Raw genomic sequence first — 15,988 nt, forward strand, 5'->3', positions numbered from 1 at the left:
TAAACCCAGGAATTAGAAATGGGATCCATGAAAAGAAGCAATAGCAAATATACTAACCCTACAGGCTAGTATGGCTGTTCTGACTGAGCATCAATTTTGATTCTGAGTTTCCTGAAAGGCAGAATTCAAAGAGAAGCATCATGAATATTATCATTAGAAATGAAGAAGCATATAAACAAATCCCTTTCTGAAGCAAAGTTTTTCTGGCACTAAATTCTAAAGGAAAGGAATTTTTTGCATGTACTTTTTTTCAGCACATAATTTCTCTTTTGCAAGTTATTTTTTAGGCATACAAATGATTCATGAGCACATTTAAAAAATACAGGAGTATACAGATTAAAAAGTTCAAGTTCTCTTTTGCCCTTTCAACTTCACTCTCTCACCTGGAAGCAACCTGTATTACAAGTCTGGTGTGGATTATTCCTGACCTTTTTCTAACACCACGTTTCTCCCACCCCTACTCCATGTATTAGATGAGATCATATAAATGAATTATTCTCTGGCTTGCTTTTATTTATCTTTATATCTTGAAGATCATTCATATCAATATAAATAGTTCTATTTTGTTTTGTAAAACTACTATATGAATTTCTAAAATTTGTCAAAACCTTCCCTTATGTTTGAGCTGTTTCTAATTTTTTAACATTACAAACAATGCTATAATAAGCACCACGTGCACACTTAAATATTTTTGTGCAGTGGATATGATCAATACTTACAAGTGGAAAAACTGAGTCAGAGGGCATGTGTGTAACAAAATCTGTAATTCTCAAAGTTTTGATATGGGAGGTGATCTTCATTCTTTGAGGAACCGTCTTACCTATTACTGAAGATAACTCTATCACATGAACACTCTTCCTATCATACGATATGACAACATTTTATGTAGATGAAAAATGATCTCACATGTCAAAAAAGCCACGCTGGCACATAAGGATCAACTGTTTCTAATGTTTTGCAACATGTTCATTTATTTTTCCCCTATCTTTATTGAGATGTAAATGACATATAACATGGTGTAAGTTTAAGATCTTTGATACACATATATATAGTGAAGTAATTACCACCATAAGGTTAGTTATCTCACATATTAACTTTTGTGTGTGTGTGTAGGGGGGTGGATAAGCACATTTAGAATTATTCTCTTAGCAGCTTTAAAGGATACAACACAGTATTGTTAACTATAGTCACCATGCTGCACATTAGACCCCTGGAACTTATTCATTCTATAACTGGAAGTTTGTATCCTTTCGCCAATATCTCCCCATTTTCCTCATCTCCCAGCCCCTGACAAACACCATTCTATTCTGTTTCTATGAGTTCAGCTTTTTAAGATTCCAAATATAAGCGACATCATACAGTTATTTGTCTTTCTCTGACATAATGCACATAGCATAATGCTCTCAAGGTACAACAATATTGTCACGAATGGCAGGATTTCCATCTTTCTCATGGCTTAATAATATTACATTGTATATATACCACATTTTATCTGTTAATTTATTGATGTGTCCATTTATTTCTTGGCCATTAGCATTCATGAACATATAAACAATATTAGTAAATAAGAAGAAATTTTGAGTCATTTTTTTTCATTCGGAGTGAAAAATCTAAGTAGAAAAATCTAAGTTCAGCATGTTCCAAAGGAAAATAGCTTGAGAACCAGTGCTCTAGATGGTCAATCACAAAAAATAAGAAACAATTTGTTCCATATAATACCATCGCTGATAGACCCAACTTACCTTTTTGCCCAGTGTCCCTTTGAAATGATGTGATGTTCAAAAGGAGCTTATAACCATTTTTAGATGAATCTCAGACTGATAATACTGTTAATCTTTTTAAATTTTTTATATAGCTCCAAAATTTACTTTTAATTTACAAATCAATCTCTCTGAATATATGCCAGCAGGTGATGATTCTGCATAGACAAACTCATCTCTTTAGCTAATATTTCTGACTTTTTAAAAATGATGTCTGAGAAGCAGAATGACTTCTTCTAGCCAGGGATCTAAATTCTTCTAGATACGCTGATTGAAGAGAGGGCCCCTGAAGCAAATTACAGTCTGTTTATAAACCCTGAAGTTGGACATGGCACAACTTGAGCAAACAACAACAACAACAAACAACAAACCCCGGAACTTCAATCTTAAGGTAAACACCAGCATCTTCCAAACATATGCTTCTTACACTTCTTGGATTTGATATTTTCAAAAAGAGAGCTTCAAAGTAAGTTATAACCTGCAGAAATCTTTGCCTCTTAATGGGCTTAATAATTCCACTGATCTAAGTCCTCCTTTTCAACTACCTCATACCAGCTTCCTATATTAGCCTCATTCATTAATTATTCAGTTCATATTTGTAGTAAAAAAGGAGAAAATGCAGTGGCAGTCAATCACTTCAGAACTATAAGCTTTACAAAGTAGACAAATGATGGGTTTTCCCATAAGCACATTTATTCACAATGCTCATAACCATAGAATCACTTTAAAAATATGCTCTTGGCCTTTATTTTCTAAATTGGCATATAGTTGATTGGATGCTTTTAAGGATTTTGAATGCTAATGAGAATAAACACATCTCTTGTCTTTTATTCTGTCCATATTTCCACAAGATATTCTCAGAGGTTTTGACTTGGAAGATCTGAGGTGGGGAAATTCTGATTTAGGGTCCAAAGACTATACAGTTTGACTACATTGACCTGGATTGTGCGTAATTTAAATCATAAATCTCTGTTTCCCCATAGAAAACATTCTCCTTATTTAGCTAGCCTTTTAAGATCAGAATCCAACAATGATCATCAGGAACCAACAGGAAGGAAGTGTATCACAAATTCCTTTTCTTCCCAGATTTCCTTAGAATTGAACCCTTAACTTGGTAATTTGAATCTCAGGGCATGGTATTCCTGAGAACTGACTTTCATGTGAACACTTTTACTAACATGACCTGAGTTCCCCCCTGGTCTATTGTTGACCCACCTAACCACACAAAAACTGCTCTGGGCTTAATTCTAGATGTGTCACAAATTCTAGATCATGTTCTACAACAACCAGGGCACTGAGGTTGATATGGATCCTAACAGATCTTGAATATCCCCTGTGAAACTGATTCTATAACTGACTAGCAAATTTCAAAGTTTCCTTACCTGTATAATGGGGCCACTAGTGACACATTCTTCAGATGTTGTAAAGATTAAATGAGGTAATGTATTTAAATAGCTTAGTAGAATGCCTTAAAACAGGATAAACATCCAACAAGAGTTAACCAGAAAAATAAAAGCCAGCTTCAAAGCATCTGCTGAAGTTCACTGAGGCAGATTTGCAGCGAAGGCCCATATCCCTTTCTCTCTTTCCTCCTTGGGTTTCAATTCTTTTTTTGTAATATAAAAGTGAGCAAATGAGGTTATGTAAGACTACCGATTCTCAACATCGTCACCATCTAATGCTCCAAAATTTGTAGACCAATAATGTGCATTAATTGTCTATACCAAATGACCTCTGGGGGGAACACAAACTGGTTTGAACCAGAGTGAGACTGAGCACAAAGCTACCTTTGGACATGGTACAGTTATTATGAGTAGAAAGCCGTTAAGAATGATGCAATAGACTGGCCTCCTTTCAATAGTTTATGAAAGATCCTTTTGATATTACCTTGATATACTCACAAGCTCTGGCCTTGTACATCGTGCATGTATGAATAGTTTGGGCCAGACTCCAGCAGTACAAGTTACAAGGTAGGTTGTTGGAGAGGTGTTTACTTGGCCAGACAAAAGTCCAATTTCCAGGACACAACATCAGCCTGCTGGGCATCCAGTTAGATCCCACAAGATCCTTCCTTCCTCTGACTTAAGGTCTAAGGTGCTCCAGCAAGTTCTGGATTTCATCAACTAACGCGAACAATTCCTGTCTCATATTTCACCATGATTACACTCCTAAGCATAAGATGAATTGTGCATTTTCTTAGTAGTCCAAGGCCTGCTGCATCTGAAGATCTAAGAAACCATGCCTCTGCCTCATTCCTTTTTCATCACCATCTGCAATACTTCTTCTTGGTAAAAATCTACAGTTCTAACCTGGTAGCATGAGCAGTCTTAACCCAGAATATAACTTATTTTCAACCTTTTAACTAATTTTTTTCCATAACTTTATCCTTGAATAATAGAATGATAAACTGGAAAAATACACTCTTGGCAACTAGGATCCAGTAGCTTGATAATTTATCTAGCAGGTGTTGAACATGCTGCTCACCCTGCTCGGCATGATTTTACTTTATGATCTTATATATCTCAAGCTTTAGAATCAACAGTTTCATATCCTTTTATAAGCTTGACTAGCATGAACTAGGCAGAGAATGGAGAAAAGATTCCAGGGTCTTCCTGGATCAGGTTTAGGTCTATAAGATGCTGTAAGATTAGGGGACATGTTCATTGTGTAATCAATCCAGAGGCAGTGTTTAAAAGACCAGACTATTCATTTGACACATTCATTTGATAAATAGAGTATTTACCATATACTGGGTACTATATTAAATACTATAGATACATGAATAAGCAAAACCAGATATGTGAATCTCTGTCCTCATACAGAGCTGGGAACATATGTATTAATCAAATGCAATTTATAATGAAAATGTAGAACTGTGGTAAAGCCTTCAAATAAAAGGTATATTGGGCTATGAGAATTCATACCTTCTTCAATCTCTATCAAATATCTAGTGACAATAAACCACAATTATCATAGATTTAATAATCAAAATGCCTTCTTTTCAGTTAGCTTTACCTAGATATCTCAAGGATATTCCTTGTTCAGACAGGTTTTAATGGATTCACTAAATAATTTATTTCCTACCACGCTAAGCCTTATTTCAGGTGACCATAGCTACTTGAATATTTACAAGAACATCTTTTATTTATGGGAAGGTGGTTATCCCTTGGAATGACAGAGTTGTCCAATAAAATATTCTGATTGAATGGGGAGAGTCCCAGCTTATATACCCATTTGGGAAAAACAAAAACAAACACAACTGATATCTGCAAGAGCAAGTTGATAAACCAAGTATTTTCTACACTAATACCCACCAGTTTTACATTTCTTGACAATAAAATAATAACTTTTTATTTCCCTCCTTAGCTCAGTTTGTCTAAACAAATATCATCCTTCTCTCCAAGTAAAATATTCTCTTCCTAAGTGCTTTCTCACTCCCAAAACCTCTCACTCCTTTTAGGTATAAAGATCAAGCTCATGGGTTGATTTATAGTTATTTTCCAGGAGAAAAATGCATTTATTCATTTCTTAGTTCTTTCATTCATTACCCAACATATACTGAAGGCTCACCATATAGCAGCTATTGTTCCAGAGGCTAAGATTTCAGAGGAAAGACTCAGAAGTCATCTCAAGAATTTCACCACTGAGAAGGTGACACTGACCTTTAAAAATTAGGTTAAGCAGTACAAAGAGACAATAATAAAAACATGTATAAAGCATAAAGGTGATACAACAGAAAAGCAAGTAGGAGTAGGTGTCAAGAAGATGTTTCTGGAAAACGAATATTAGTATTCTAGGTGGCCAAAGGAAGGGTTAGGGAGGGACTTGCTGGGCAAAGGCAACAATAGTGTATGAGTAGGTTGAGACCTAAAATACCACTATGAACTATAAATGAAAAATAAAATGTAAGGGACAAGTGGCAACAAAGACAATGAAGAGGAGGCAATGGCCAGACTGTAGAGAGTCCTATTTATCGTGTAACCAGCCCAAAATTGACACTGTAGGCAAAAGGAGCCATTAAATGGGTTTAAGCAGGAGAGTAAAACATTAACACTTATATTTTAAAGAATCATTTTGGTGGCAATTAAAAAATGAAGTGGTAGTGAGGGAGGTTATAGGAAGGAGGTCAAGTTAGGCTACTATGCAGAAATCCAGCCAGTAAGTGGTGAGAGATTGAGCTAAGGCAGTGGCCAAAGGGATAGAGAGGAGAGGGTGCATTTGAGAAACATCTAAAAATAGAATCAAGAAGATTTGGTGACTGAGGGTAGGAGACGAAGGAGGAGAAGTTTGGGGCAAAGTTGGATATGAGGTCTAAAACAAAAAGAGTGGTTTCAAGGGAATTTTGTCAGGAATAATCTAATAACTTAATAAATTTCCTTCTATATGATCTCATAAGAAGTTTGGTGGCTTGATCATAGATCCCCTTCTTATCACCCAATACAAGTTTTCAACTTGGATGAATGCTAAATAGCTTTTTAAAAATGCAAATACCTGAGCTGCACCCCTTCTTTGGAAATAGGGACTTAGCAGATGTAATCAAGGTGAAGTCATAATGAATTCTAGTGGGCACCAGTCCCATGACTAGTGTTCCCAAAAGGAGAAGGAAACTTGGACTAACATCTATGCAGAAGAGAGAAGGTCACGTGAAGATGGAGGTAGAGTTTAATCTTTGCAGATAGAATCTAGACATTGATGTTTATTACAATCTCAGTGACTCTAAAGTACAGCCACTGATCTCCTGGTTTCCCTAAACCCAAAAGGTCTACTACTTACTCAGTACTTACTCTTCTGCTTGGCCAAAGACGATACATCTACCTCTTACACTAGTGAAATTGAAAAGAATTTGAGGTACAGGTATTCTTGGCTCTGAAGGAGAAAAATCTTGGCCCTCAGAACTCAGGAGGCCAAGCCAGTTTTCCAGTCATACTGGTGGACTTCCATGGCTACTATGCTCGTCAAACCTTGTTTCACCAAGGAATTTTTGGGCTAGTGATAAAAGAGTGGGCTTGAAGGAGTGTAATGCCAGAGTCTCAACTGAGGACCTGGAATGTGAAGGCCAGCTTTCTCAGTTGACTCATAAAACCAGGAACCACAAAATTGAAAGTCATCTTCAGATAGCAAGGCGTATTAGTTTCTTAAGGCTACTGTAACATAGTACCACAAACTGGATAGTTTAAACAACAGGAATTTGTTCTCTCACAGTTACAGAGTCTAGAAGTCCAAAATCAAGGTGTTGCAAGTTCCATGCTTCCCCTGAAGTTTCCATGGAAGAATCTTTCTTTGCCTCTTTCTAGCTTCTGGTGGATGCTGGCACTTCGATATTCCTTGTTTGTAGTTACATAATTGCAATCTCTGCCTCCATCTTCACATGGCCTTCTCCCCTATCTCTAGCTGTGTGTTCAAGTTTCTCTCTTCTTGTAAGGACACCAGTCATTGGATTAGGGCCCACCTTAATCCATTATGACCTCATTTTAACTTGATTACATGTACAAAGATCCTATTTCCAAATAAGGTCACATTTATAGGTATCATGGGTTAGGGCTTAAGAGAGATATTTTGGGGGACACAGTTCAACCCATAACACAAGGATTACTTGTGTAATCTGCTTCCTGGGAGAAGTCCCTCCTGTTGCCTATAACTAACCTCTTGACTTTTCAGATTTTTGACCTTTACTTATTCACTATGTAATTGCCTTTCCTTCCATCCTTCAGGCACAACTGGCACCTTCATATCTCAGAGCAACAGGTTTTTTTGAAGTAGAAATAATTTTACAGATGTCTTCTGTATATATGCATTTATAACATATATATTTTACAAACTAGGGCATCATAGCCTAAAGAGGGACAGGACTCTACCCCTCCTACTCTATCCATTCCAGAAAGGATATTTCTGTCTCCAACTCTGCCCCATGTAGCCACCTCTTTTTTACTTTGCTATCTTCTCATCTCTCCCTCATATTCCAATTAGCTAGTTTGATAACCAGATTTTTACCAATTTACCAACCTCATTTCTGAGTGCTTACTGGCAAAATTCATTATTCCCTAGGGTGGGAGGTCTTGGTTCACCCTAGACTCTGGCTTAAACTCTGCCTTTTTCATAATCAATCCAAGCAGAAAGTCCCAAAGATAAAAATCAAATCAGATCACCTTTCTATTTGGTGACCCTTTATGCTATCAGCTTATTTTCCAGAACAGTCATTAAAAAATCCCCAAAGATATGGACCCATTTCATAATTTGTACAGCCCATTCCTTTGAACTTCGACAGGATCCCTCTGAGCCAAACACACTTTCTACTTGACCCGAGGCACTCTACTCTGGTTGCTGCTTGGAATATGATTAGAGAACTTGGGACTAACTATATGAAAGGCAGTCTTCTATTTTTATGTTTGTTCTTTTGCATTAGAAATCCTAAGAGATGGTCTGTTCATGCCTCACTGGGCCCATAACTGAAATACCACTGGGAGATTTCCCCATATTTACTGACAGTTAGATTAACTGCTGTCTATTTCTGGCTCTAAAATGATTTTTTTTTTCTTCTGTGAACTTGAACAATAACTGTTATAATTCTTTCCCTTTCCTTATAAAATAATGTGCTTATTGCCTGTGGATGCTGTTAGGCTTAACAAGGTTGTTACAAAGTGATTATATATCAACCTAAAGTATAAAGCATTTTATGCTTGTTTTTATTAGTTGTGCTGCAATTCACTTCAATTCGGGAGGCCTTTATTTATTGGACATCTACTATGTACTAGCATTATGCTACATGCTATTGGCAATCTATAGCTTATTAGGCAAATAGTAAATGTCCAATATATACTTGGTAAGGGTAAAGTTCCTGCTTTCAAGGAATCTAGAACTTCCGTGGTTAAGAGCACTTTGTTTACTTTTGGGAAAAAGCAATTTACTTAAATAAAATGTTCGCAGGCAAGTCTAGGCATTAGCCATGATAAGAACAAAGAAAAGGACAAGACACTAATATTTATTAAGTACTTAATGTATCCTAAATACTTTACCAACATTATACTTTTAAAAAAATTTATTTTATTGTGGTAAGAACACTTAACATGAGATCTAGCCTCTTAAATTTTTAAATAATTTTCAAGTCAACAGTACTGTTGACTATGGGTGCAATGTAATAAAGCAGATAATCATCTTCTTTAACTGAAACTTTAGGGCTGCTAATTAGTGACCCACTCTTCACCCTTCCCCCAGCCCCTGGCAACCACCACTCTACTTTTTGATTCTATGAATTTGGCTCTTTTACATACCTCATATAAATGGAGTCATAAGTCTGTGACCAGCTGATTTCACTTATATGATGTCAAGGTTTTTTCATGTTGTTGAATATTGGAGAATTACTTTCGTTTTAAAGGCTGAATAGTATTTTATTGTATGTGTATATATCTCATTTTCTTTATTCGATTTTCAATGGATATTTAAGTTGTTTCCATATCTTGGCTACTATGAATAGTGCTGCAATAACCGTAAGAGTAGTAGTATCTCTTCGAGATCCTGATTTCATTTCTTTTGGATAAATATCCAGGAGGGATTGATGGATTATACAGTAGTTCTATTTTTAATTTTTGGAGGAATTTCTATACTGTTTTCCATAGCAGCTGCACTATTTTGCATTTCCAACAACATTCTCAGCAACAGTTGTCTTTTTTTGTTTGGTTTTAATAATAGTCATCTTAACAGGTGGGAAGTGATATCTCATTATGGTATTGATTAGGATTTCCCTGATAGTTAGTGATATTGAGCATTTTTTCTTATACTTGTTGGACATTTGTATATTTTCTTTGGAGAAATATCTGTTCAAGTCCTCAGCCCATTTTAAAAATTGGTTTATTAGATTTTTTTTTTTTTGCTATTGAGCTGTAAAAGTTCCCTATATATTTTGAATATTAACCCTTTATCAGATATGTGGTTTTCAATTATTTCTCCCATTTTGAAAGTTGCTTTTTCACACTGTTGATTGTTTCCTTTGCTGTGCAGCTTTCTGGTTTAATATATTCCCATTTGTATATTTTTGTTTTGATTGCCTGTGATTTTGGTATCATATCCATTAAATCATTACCAGACCAATGTCATGAAGCTTTTTACTTTATGTTTTCTTCTAGGAGTTTTATAATTTTAGGTCTTATATTAAAGTCTTTAATCTATTTTGAGTTGATTTTTATGTATGGTTTAAGGTAAAGGATCAGTTTCACTCTTTTGCATGTGGATATCAAGTTTTCCCAACATCATTTGTTGAAAAGACTACCTTTCCTCACTGTGATTTTTGGCTCCCTTGCAGAAAATCAGTTGATCATATATGCATGGATTTATTTCTGGACCCTCTATTCCATTACATTGGTCTTCATGTATGTCTTTATGCCATACCGTTTTGATTACTGTAGCTTTGTAATATATTTTAAAATCAGGAAGTATAATGCTTCTAGCTTGTTCTTCTTTCTCACGGTTGCTTTGGCTATTTGAGGTCTTTTGTGGTTCTATATAATCTGAGAATTGCTTTTTATATTTTTGTGAAAAATGCCATTGGAATTTTGATAGGTAATGCACTGAATCTATAGAATACTTTGAGTGGGATAGTCATTTTAACAATATTAATTCTATTACCATGAACACAGGATATCTTTCTATTTATTTATGATTTCTTCAATTTCTTTCATCAAAATCTTATAATTTTTAATGTATAGATCTTTCACTTCTTTGGTTAAATTTATTCCTAACTTTATGGTTTTGATACTATTATAAATAGCATTGTTTTCCTAATTTCATTTTTAGATAGTTCATTGTTTATATAAAGAAATGCAACTGATTTTTGTATGTTGATTTTGGATATTTACTGAATTCATTTATTAGTTCTAACAGTTTTTTTAATGGAGTTTTTAGGATTTTCTATATACAATATTGTGTCATTTGCAAAAAGGCACAATATCACTTCTTCCTTTCCATTTAAGATGCTTTTTATTTTCCTTGCCTAATTGCTCTGGCTAGGACTTTCAGAGCTTTGTTAAATAGAATTGATGAGAGTGGGCATCCTTGCCTGTTCCTAATCTTAGCAGAGAAGCTTTTAGTTTTTCACCATTGAATATGATGTTAGCTATGGACTTTATAGATATAGCCTTTAGTGATGTTAAGATACCTTCCTTCTATCTCTAATTTGTTGAGAGATTTTAATTATGAAAGGATGTTGAATTTTTGTCAAATGCTTTTTCTGCATCTATTGAGATGACCATGTGATTTTTATGCTTTATTCTGTTAAGTAGTGCATCAGATAAGCTGATTTTCATATGTTCAACCATCCTTGCATAGCAGAGGTAAATCCCATTTGGTCATGGTCTATAATCCTTTTAATATGCCTTTGATTTCCATTTGCTAGTATAGTATATTGTTGAGGATTTTTGCATCTATGTTCATTGGGATTATTGGCCTATAGTTTCTTGTGATGTCTTTGGCTTTGTTAGCAGGATAATGCTGGTTTCATAAAATGATTTTAGAAGTAATTCCTCTTCTTCAATTTTCTGGAAGAGTTTGAGAAGGCCTGGCATTAACTCTTCTTTAAATGTTTGGTAGAATTCACCAGTAAAGCCTATGCTTTTTTTTGTTGTTGTTCAGAAGTTTTCGATTACTGATTCAATCACCATACTAGTTACAGGTCTCTTCATACTTTCTATTTATTCATGATTTAGTCTTGATAGGTTGTATGTTTCTAGGAATGTATCCATTTCTTCTAGATTACCCAGTTTGTGGGTGTATAATTGTTCATAGTATAGTCTTTCATGATTCTTTTTTATTTCTGCAACATCTTTCTGCAAGTTGTAATGTCTTCTCTTACATTTCTAATTTTTTTTAGTTGAGTATTCTCTTTTTTTCTCAGTCTAAGGGTTTGCCAATTTTGTTTATCTTTTAGAAAAACCAACTCATAGTTTCATTGATTATTTTTGTTGTTTTTCTATTTTGTATACTTCTGATCTAATCTTTGCGATTGCCTTCATTCTGCTGACTTTGGGCTTAGTTTGTTCTTTTCTAGCTCTTTGAGGTGTAAAGTTAGGCTGTTGATTTGAGTTATTATTATTTTTTTTTTATGTAGATGTTTGTTGCAATAAACTTCCCTCAGAACTGCTTTTGCAGCATCCCATAAATTTTGGCATGTTGCGTTGTTGTTTTTATTTGTCTCAGGTATTTCCTAATTTTCTTTTTGATTTCTTCTTTGATCCAATGGTCCTTCAAAAGTATGTTGTTTAATTTTCACATATTTTAAAATTTTTCAGTTTTCCTTCTGGTATTGACTTATAGTTTCATTTCATTGTGGTAAAAAATGTGTAAACGATACTTGGTAGAATTTCAATCTCATTAAATTTGTTAAGATTTATTTGTGACCTAACATGTGATCTCTCTTAGAGAAAATTCTGAGTGTGTTTCACTCATTCAACCAGTCACCAAATCCTACTGATGTTTCCAGTGTCATCATCCTAATCATCCTCTTCTATGTATTTATCGCTATTGCCTCAGTCCAGGCTCTCACCACCGGTCTCTTGAATAATAATGAGCTTTCTAACAGGTCTCCCTGGTTTAAGTCTCTCCCTGTTCCATTCCACCACCCTCCAACTCTACCCCCCAATACCATTGCCCTGGCTTGGATTGCAGAGTCTAGCCTGAGTTGATCACAATCAGTTGTACCAGCCTGACCACACACACCTCTACCCTGAAAGTTCTAGGCTCCAATGAGAATTTTTCTTGCAATTCATTGAAGGCACCAAACTCTTATACCCTCAGAGAATAAACTACAATGCAATCACCTAGTGAGGTCTTTCTTGATGCCTTGAGACAGTTACTTATAACTTACTCTGTGTTCACCTTTCTACCTTATACATGGCCCTATTACTTTTAATGCACTGTGAAAATTTTGTTGTTTGTACTTATGATACCCCTTTAAGAGCTTCTTAACAGCAAGGACATTTCTTAGCATCTGTTTTATCATGAAATATTTAAATATTCACAAAAGTATAGTTAAAAATATAATGAGCACCAATGAATCTACCTTCTGGCTTTGTCATGTTTGCTTCACATCTCTTTTAATAAATAGAATATTACAGATATATTGCAGACCTCTGTGTACATTTTCCTATCACATTCTTTCTTTTGCTATAAGTATCCACCATCCTGAATGTACTATCGCTCATGCCCACAAGTTTTTAGTTTTACAACATACGTATGCATCCATAAACAATAACTTTGCAAAGTTTTTAAAAAAGTTTTTTAAAAATGATATCATCCTGTGTGTATCATTCTGCAATTGAATTTCTTTTTCCTTTTCTTTTTTTTTTCTTCTCACTATTGTGTTTTGGGAATTACACGTAGGTAGATGTGGCACTCCATTAATTTTAACTACTACATTGTATAGTTTTATGAGCAGAGACTGTTTTATCTGTTTTTCATTCATGTTTAGGCCTTTTAAAATTGTTAATATTCATGTCTCCTTGAAGACATATGAGGGTTTCTCTGGAGTGTAAAAGGGCTGGGTCACAGGATATGAACATCTTTCACCTCAGGACATATGGCCACATTGTTGATCACAGTGATTATACTTATTTAGGCTCCTCAGTGTAGAGAATTCCTCTTGCTCCCTTTTGTTCCTATTGCCTAACAAGAGCATGGCACACAGGAGAGGCACTACATCTGCTAACAGTCACTGAATGAACAAGTACATGATGTTTGAATTTATAGAAAGTGAGCTAGAAGAAGCAGAATTACAAAAAGAAGTACTTTTAAGTGAACCAGCAATAATAGACAGCTTAGACCTGTGCTATTTAAATACAAATTAAGTAGAATCGAATTAATTTAAAAATTCAGTTCCTCTGTTGCACTAGCCACATTTCAACTCTTGTGCTGTTTAGAAAAAAAGTGCAGCTCACAAAGGAATGCTACATTTTCTAGGATTTGACATTTTCAGTGATCGAACTACCCCAAACAGAATGCTATAAATAGAATTACGTCATTTGTTTCCAAAGATTATTGATATACTAGAGTAATGTGAAAATAATAATAAAAGTGAGATATTTCATCATTATTATTATGGGAAACTTCTGTAGCAAACAGAAAGAGGCAAGTGCTTGATTGTCACATGTGGCTAGTGGCTACTGGCTACCATGCTTGACAGCACAGATATAGAATCTTTGCACCATGACAGAAAGTTCTACAGGGCAGTGCTGGTCTAGACAATAGGTCTTCTTCTTTTCTTCCCTTTTCCCCTCTCCCACTCCCAGCACCTCCTCAAGCACCTAGTATTTTCAGAACACCTCTACATGCCTAGAATTCCCACCAAACATGACTTCTTGGGTTGGAATCCTATAATTCATGATTTCTCACTTAATTATTTTCATTTTCAAAAATTATGGTAAAATATACAGCTCATCAAATTTACTGCTTCAACCATTTTCGAGTGTACAGTTCAATGGTGTTAAGTACATCCGCATTGTTGTGCAACCATTACCACTATCTCCAGAAATCTTCCTCTTCCATAGTTAAACTCTATGATCATTAAACAATAACTACCCATTCCCCACGCCCCCCAGCCCCTGAAAATCACCATTCTACTTTCTATCTCTATAAATTTGACTATTCTAGATACCTCATATAAGTGGAATCCTATAATATTGTTCTTTTTAGCTGGTTTATTCTGGTTAGCATAATTTCCTCAAGGTTCATTATGTGTCAGAATTTTATTTCTTTTGTTGTATCATGTGTCAGAATTTTAAGCTAAACAGTATTCCACGGTATGTCTATAAAATTTCTCATCTGATTTTACCTTTGTCTTTTCTGCTCAAGTATCAGCTGGGTAACTGTCTGGCCAAACAAATGCAAACCACAGCATTAACAACTGTTAATGGTTTAATATCATATAATTTTAATATCATGGCCCCCAGACACAACATTGCAATGTACTATGTTGGAAAGCATATGGGCCAGGAATGAGGAGTCATGGGTTCTGGTTTCCAGTCTGCTATATGGTGGCCTTAAAAAGTTACCTTAACTTTCTGAGTATATGTTTCCTCATCTAATCTAAAAAGAAAAAATAATAATAATAAGGCCTTTCTGTCATTCTAAAATCCTATGGGTTTGAGTATTCTTCAATGCATTGACTCAAAGTCAATAAGGAAAGTGGATTTGAAGCCAGTATAGCAAAATAGCAAAATGAGCAAGGAAAATATTTTGGAAAAGAGTGGCTTCTAAAACTTCCCAATTCCATAAGAGAGAACGAGAGGTGGGGGTGGGGCGAGAGAGAGAGAGAGTTTTTATTATGAGTAAGGGTATAATGCATTAGATACTTCATTGTTGACTGTCTCACAGTCTAGAACTGAGGGCCAAGTCTTGGATAATCTTGACTATTTCACTTAATTTTCAACTTTCTATTAGGCTTCTGAAATCTTTTATATCTTGCTGTTGTTTTTTAAACTTAGCTCTGTGGAATATTTCAAAAGAGGAATTAAAATTTGATATTTTTGCATATTATAGATTTTCTTTTATATTGTTATTATTTTGTAGTTTATTTCCATTTTATTTCCATTAATAAATGATTTTGATTCTCTAATCTTTACCCTTTAGAGATACATTTATTCCCAAGTACAATTAAGGACTACCCTTAATAGTAGAAAGCAAATAGTAGCAATATGGCCAAAAAAAAAAAGAGCAGAGATTGATTACACTCCTGTTACTGTAATCTGGCTGGGAACGACATGAAAAGGAAGGAAAGAACTCTGAAAGGCTCGTCTTCCCACACTTCCTAAATTTCATTCCCAATTCTTAATATTGACTCGCGTTATCACTATTGTTGTTTCTGACAATGGACTCTGGGCAAATAAACCAACATATATTTTTTATTATGCTCATTTTCTTTATGTATATGTTTTGAAGATTTAGTCTCGTGGACATTCATTAATTTTAACCGCTGCATAGTATTATGTTTTGTGAACATAGAACAATTTACTTATCTGTTCTTCCATGGATGTTTAGGCTGTTTTCAATTTGTCATTGTATACTTTTCCATGAACACAAGTGAGGGTGCTCTCAAAACTTTGTTGCTTGACTGAGGTTTAGGACATTTGCTTTCCTTATTTTTTGCTACAAAATTTCTCCGCACCCCCCAAAGTTCATTCTTTCAACAGAAATAAACCGGGTGCCTGTTGAGAGTAGAGATACCAGGAAAAACAAAAACAAAGTCC

The sequence above is a fragment of the Pteropus medius genome, unplaced genomic scaffold, assembly GCF_902729225.1.
Source record: "Pteropus medius unplaced genomic scaffold, Ma_sr-lr_union100, whole genome shotgun sequence".
NCBI classification, from domain to species: Eukaryota; Metazoa; Chordata; class Mammalia; order Chiroptera; family Pteropodidae; genus Pteropus; species Pteropus medius.